The sequence below is a fragment of the Phascolarctos cinereus genome, unplaced genomic scaffold (assembly GCF_003287225.1).
Source record: "Phascolarctos cinereus isolate Bilbo 61053 unplaced genomic scaffold, phaCin_HiC Scaffold_3;HRSCAF=262, whole genome shotgun sequence".
NCBI lineage: Eukaryota > Metazoa > Chordata > Mammalia > Diprotodontia > Phascolarctidae > Phascolarctos > Phascolarctos cinereus.
In genome coordinates, this window is record NW_027555736.1 from 30,731,592 (window position 1) to 30,737,604 (window position 6,013).

The following is a 6,013-nucleotide window of genomic DNA, read 5'->3' on the forward strand; positions in this document are numbered from 1 at the left end:
GTAAAGAGCTTTGCACGCCTGAAAGCGCTCTCTACACTCACTCGTTGTTGTTAGATGGTTTCTCTAAAATCTCCGTCCCCAAGTATCGCTGCTGCGTCATCTGGAAAACCAGAGCCCTGCATCAGATGGCTTCTGGGGGCCCTTCCGGATTTGAATTTATGATCCTGTAACAGAGGCCTGGGAACAGGCCGCAGCAGCCCCTGAGAAGCCAAACCAAGTCTATGACCTGAAGTTCCCTCTGGGGCTGGGGTCAGGGTTTGGGGGGGGGGGCATCACCTCAGATGCATTTGAATCCTAGTTTAATTCATTGTTCTTGGCAGACACCTCCCTGAGACCCAAAAGGGCTCTTGGTAACCTCTCAATTTGATGCCAGGACAAAGCTCTGGTCACCCTGCCTAGTTATTGCCCTAAGAATGGCTGTTGTCTCAGGACCAGACAAAGTAAGTTCACAGAGGCTCAGCCCCAGACGTTGGACTCCAAGCGGGGCCGGGAATGGTTGGTTTTGGCCACAGCAACACAGAACCAGTGGAGGGCACGGCTGGAAGAATAAAATCATAGATCCTCCAGGTAATCGGTCAATCAGCAAGCATGTTAAAGTGCCCACTATGTGCCAGGCAGTGCTACAGGGCTGGGAAGCAAAGACAAAACCCCCCAAAGACAGTTCCTGCCCCCAGAGAGCTTACAGTCTCCTGGAGGGCTAAGACGTCGACACTGCTGATTCCAGACACATGATGTGCTTGGAGAGGGGTAAAGCAAAGAGCTGAGAGAGGTTCTCCAGGGCAGAGACTGACTGTTCATATTTCATGTCCAGCACGTAGCACAAAGCAAGGGCTTCATAAAGACGTGTTTCCTCCCTCTCTCCTTCCCTCCCTCCCTCCCTCCTTCCTTCCTTCCTTCCTTCCTTCCTTCCTTCCTTCCTTCCTTCCTTCCTTCCTTCCTTCCTTCCTTCCTTCCTTCCTTCCTCCCTTCCTCCCTTCCTTCCTCCCTCTCTCCCTTCCTTCCTCCCTCTCTCCCTTCCTTCCTTCCTTCCTTCCTTCCTTCCTTCCTTCCTTCCTTCCTTCCTTCCTTCCTTCCTTCCTTCCTTCCTTCCTTCCTTCCTTCCTTCCTTCCTTCCTTCCTTCTTCCTTCCTTCCTTCCTCCCTCCCTCCCCTAAGTCTATAAGGGAGATGGTCAGGTTCCCCACTGATCTTTCTTCCACAAGGAATCCTTGGTCTTTAATTAAGCCCCTTTACGAGCATGCCCTCTGTGCTACATTAAGCCCACTTTCTGGCCAATTTCCAATCCTCAGCAACATTTTGAGTGTTTAGCCTCATTCTGTCTTTCCCCCCTTTCTTTTCCCTTTTCCCACAGCGCGTTCTCTACTTTAATAATAACAAAACCAATGTAGCTAGAATTTAGATATCCTTTTATACAGGGTTTGCAAAGCGCATTATATACATTCTCTCGACTGACCTTGTGAGGAAGGTGCTATCCCCATTTTGCACATGTGGAAATCGAGGCCCAGAGAGTTGAGATGATTTGCCCAGTACCAAGGTTGCTCTGGCCCCCCCTCAGGGCCAAGCCTGTCCCATTTTATCCCCTCCTGGTTTTCTGCTGCCTTGAAAGGGTTGGGAGGTCTCTCTTGAGCCTCCGCTTACACCTCCACTACGTGTCCCTGACCTCACCCCTTTTGGAAGCTGGCAACTAACAGTCTGGTTCCATTAACCATGTAACATCAGATTCACTTTTACAGAGGGATGTTTGTTTCAAAGCGTACCGAGACTGACACCTCGGGGCATAATCCCCCTATTCCCTCAGTGTCTGAGGAGTGGGGTGTGTGATTAGGCTCACAGTTTCCCTCAGTACCTACATAGCATCAGTCCCACCAAGTATAAGCGTACAGTCACTCTGGCTGGATTCCTTGCTGGAGCCTAACCACTGGGCTGGCTGCACATCTGGCCTGGGCAGGACAGGGGAGCCAGGTGCTGGGCAGCTGGGGGGCTCCCAAGGCCCTCCCCTCCCCTCTCTAGTGGGACAAGCCTCAGCACTTTGGGGGCCTCCAGTGCCAGTGGTCTACCTTCCAAAGCAGTTTTTGCGCAACTCTCTTTCCAAATCTTCCCAACGGACTTTGGACTATGGGCTTCTTGCTCAAGTTTCTGAGGGAGCCTTGGGGATGGGGGGCGGGGGGCCCCAGGCTGAGGCTTCCACCAGCCTATAAATGACAAGGAAGCATCTGCCTCCTTTCCCTTCGTTGTTCTATTACCTTTCTCACCCTTGGAAACCACAGAAAAGTCACCAACCAGTTCTGTTTTAGACAAACCAAAAAAAAAAAAAAGATCTAAAACCACATACACACACACCCCTAGGAAGCTTCAGTTCAACAGACATTGGTTAAGCCCTGGCTTTGTCCCAGGCCTCACGCTTGGTGCTAAGGACACAAAAGGACATTGGAGACAGGCCTGGCCCTCGTGGGGTGGTTGGAGGGGAGAGGAGGAGGAGGACCCTTACAAAGCTGCCTTTGGGTCAGAGGACCTGAGTTCGAATCCCACCTCTGACATGACCTATGTGACCTTGGGCCTCAGTTTCTTTATCATTAAAATGAAGGGATTGGACTAGAGGGCCTCCTAGGCCTTTTATAGCTCTAAATGTAGGACTGGATGAGTTAATAGTCATCCGGCACTTTAAAATCCGCAAAATGCTTTCTGTCTATAAATTCTCTTTTGTCTCCTACAGCAACCCTGAGAAGTAGAGACCATAGACGGTGCCACTGTGCCCATTTTACAGGTGGGAAAACTGAAGCATAGGGAGGTGAACTCACTTACCAAGGATCACATCCACAGTAAGTGTCAGGGGTGGGGTGTGAACCCAGGCATTCCCATCGCTGTCTAGCCTGCTGTTGCCACGTGGCTCTCAGTGGAGGCAGAAAGATGGGTTAAATGAAAGAGATCAGCCAGGCACGATTGATAGGCCTCAGACAAAAGGTTGGATGTGTGTGAGAATGGTACCAACCGCCTTCTGCCAGGTCAGCCCCCATGTTCGGGATTGGGTTCATTTCCGGGCGCCACCTTTTAGGACAGTGAAAACCAGGCAGTATGTCCAGAGGAAGGTATCACACCAAGCGACCATCCATCCAAGGGGCTGGGGTGCAGAGCGATTGCTCTGGTTTTAATCAAAGAAGCATTCACATAACTAAAACCCAGTATCTGCTCCATTGTGCACTACTGTGTGACCTTGGACCAGTCATTGCCCTCTTGGAGCCTCACAGCCTTGAGTTACAGGGTGGAATCAGATGGTCTCTGAGGCCCCTTCCAGCCCTCAATATGGTTAGCCTGAAGAAGACTCGGATGGCCCAGTAGCAGTCTTGAGGCAATGGAAGAGGCTGTCCTATGAAAGAGGATGGCATTTGTCCTTCTCGGCTCGGGGAGAGAGATTTCAGCCAAATGTGAGGGAAGACTTCTTAAGAAATAGAGCCTTCAAAGGGCATCTAGGTAGTATGGTGGGTAGAGGACCGGCTCTGGAGTCAGGAGGACCTGAATTCAATCTGGCGTCAAACATTTACTAACTGTGTGACCCTGGGCAAGTCACTTAACCCTGATTGCCTTGTTAAAAAAAAAAATTGGGGCAGTTAGGTGGAGCACTAGCCCTGGAGCCAGGAGAACCTGAGTTCAGATGCGACCTCAGACACATAACACTTACTAGCTGTGTGACTGTGGGCAAATCACTTAACCCCAAATGCCTTGCTCCCCAAAAAAGAAAAGAATAGAAATAGAACCTTCAAAATGTAGGATCGGCTGTCTCTGAGAAACTCCTCTCATTTGGGAGCTTTAAGCTAAGATTAGATGAAGAGGGTTTGTGGGGGGAAGGGCAGGTGGACTGAGGTTTAGAGAAATTAAGTGACATAGCCATAGTAACCTTGGTGGTGGATGTCAGAGGCAAGATCTGAAGCCGGCTCTTCTGACTCTACAGTCAACATTCTTACCATGTGGCCATACTGCCTCCTACTTTGTTGTAATGAGGACTCTCGTTCAGACTTAAGCGAAGTAGACTTAAAATTTCATCCAGTGCATTCAGGGAGTGCTGTTTACCTTTGCAGATTAGAGATCTGTAACTGCTGATAATTTTTAGTTTTTGGTGAAGTACTGAGTTTTGTCTTTGGGCTGCTCAGAGAGAATTTAAACGTCCTGCCAGGTAGCATAGGCAGTGTGTGTCTGAGGCAGGCTTCCTGACTCTGAGGCTAGCTCTCCACCCCTTACCCTTCTCCCACTCCCCCACCCCCCCAGACAAGGTGTCCGCTTCAAAAAGATCACAGCAGAATCACTTTAAACTTTAAGCCCTTCCTATAGTGGCAGATTTCTCTTCACTTTAACAGCTTAAACTTCACCAGTTAAATGCTTGATTCTCTAAGTCCTCCTAGAGACTACAGGTGCCATGACTTTAAGAACCAGGTGTGTTGTTGTGGGGGAAAAGCAGTCTGAAGTTACATTTGTAACTGTTGTTCTATGAGGTTTTTGTCTCTGTGGAGGCAGGGACATTGAGTCAAACTTTCAATCTATGAGGAGTTAAGTGGAGAAGACCAAGATAGGTGAGGAGAGACTTTTTACTTGTTAGAACGTGTTAGATATTTCAAGCTAGGTGTCCCAGAGACATCTTAAACTCAACACGTCTAAAACTGAACTCATTCTCTTTCCCCCAAACCTTCGCCTCTTCCAAACATCTCTCTTTCTGTCAAAGACACCACCATCCTTCCAGTCCTGTAGGTTCATAATCTCTGCCTGGTCCTGGATGCCTCGCTCTCCCTCACCCCACATCTCCAGTCTCCGGCATCTGACTGCCTCTCTACTCCCAGCTACCACCTTAGCTCGGGTCCATCATCACCACCAGCCTGGATTATTGTAGCCATCTCCCATCCTCAGGTCTCTCCAATCTAGTTTATACACTGATTCCAGAGTGCTTTTTCTTAAGCACATATCTGACCACGTGACCCTTCTGCTCAGCGAACTCCAGGGACTTCCTGTTGCCTCCAGGATGAGATGTAACTCCTCTGTTTAGTGTTTAGAGCCCTGTACAACCAGGTCCCAACTTACCTTTCCAGTGTCATTGGGCATTATTTCCCCTCCTGAGCTCTGCAACCCGGCCAAACTCTGTTTATCCCACGTGATGGTCCATCCCCTGACTCTGCTGTTTTGCACTGACCATTTCCCATGCCAGGAACACCCTTCTTTCTCACCTCCATCTCACTGAGTTCCTCTCTTCCTTTAAGATACAATCTAGGCACCGTCTTCTACGTGAAGCCTTTCTTGAAATACCTCTTAATATCATTAGAGCATAAGTTCATTTCAAGTAGGGATTTTTCTTCTTTGTACTTGTATCCCCATGCTTACCACATAGTAGGCACTTAAAACTTGTTGATTGTTTGATTGCACTGTCTGAACCATTCTCTTATGATGAAACGTTACAATGAGAATTTTATGAAGAATGTATAAGGAATTGGCATTTTACAGTATATAATGGAAAGATTGTTTCCTGGGTTTGTTGAAGAGAGGACAAATAGGAAAAGACTGAAATAACTTACTTTTAGGAGACTGAATTCAACTCTTCTATGAGGAGAAATATAGAGAAGGTACTTTGGAGCCTGTTTTAAATGATCTGAATGGTGGAACTAGTTTTGCAGAAGTGAAGAGAAGCCATCTCTCATAACAGCAAGGATTTGAGGTGACGTTGTGATCTTCTGCACAACCAAAATGTTATAATTATTTATCTTTGTTTTATGGTTGATTTATTTATTAATAAATTAGATAAATTCTTAATTAATTCTTAATTAAATCCTTAACAAATTCTTTATTAATAAATTAAATAATTTTAATATTTATTCATAGGAGATTAAGAGATTTCATATAGAGACAGATGAGTAACTATGTTAGAAAAGGAGATTTCTCCAGTTTATTCAATAAGTAATCGTCAATGAACTGACTGGGTTTCAACTAGTTAATGAAAAAGAGGTTGTAATTTTGTTAACTAATAAGAAAATACTCAG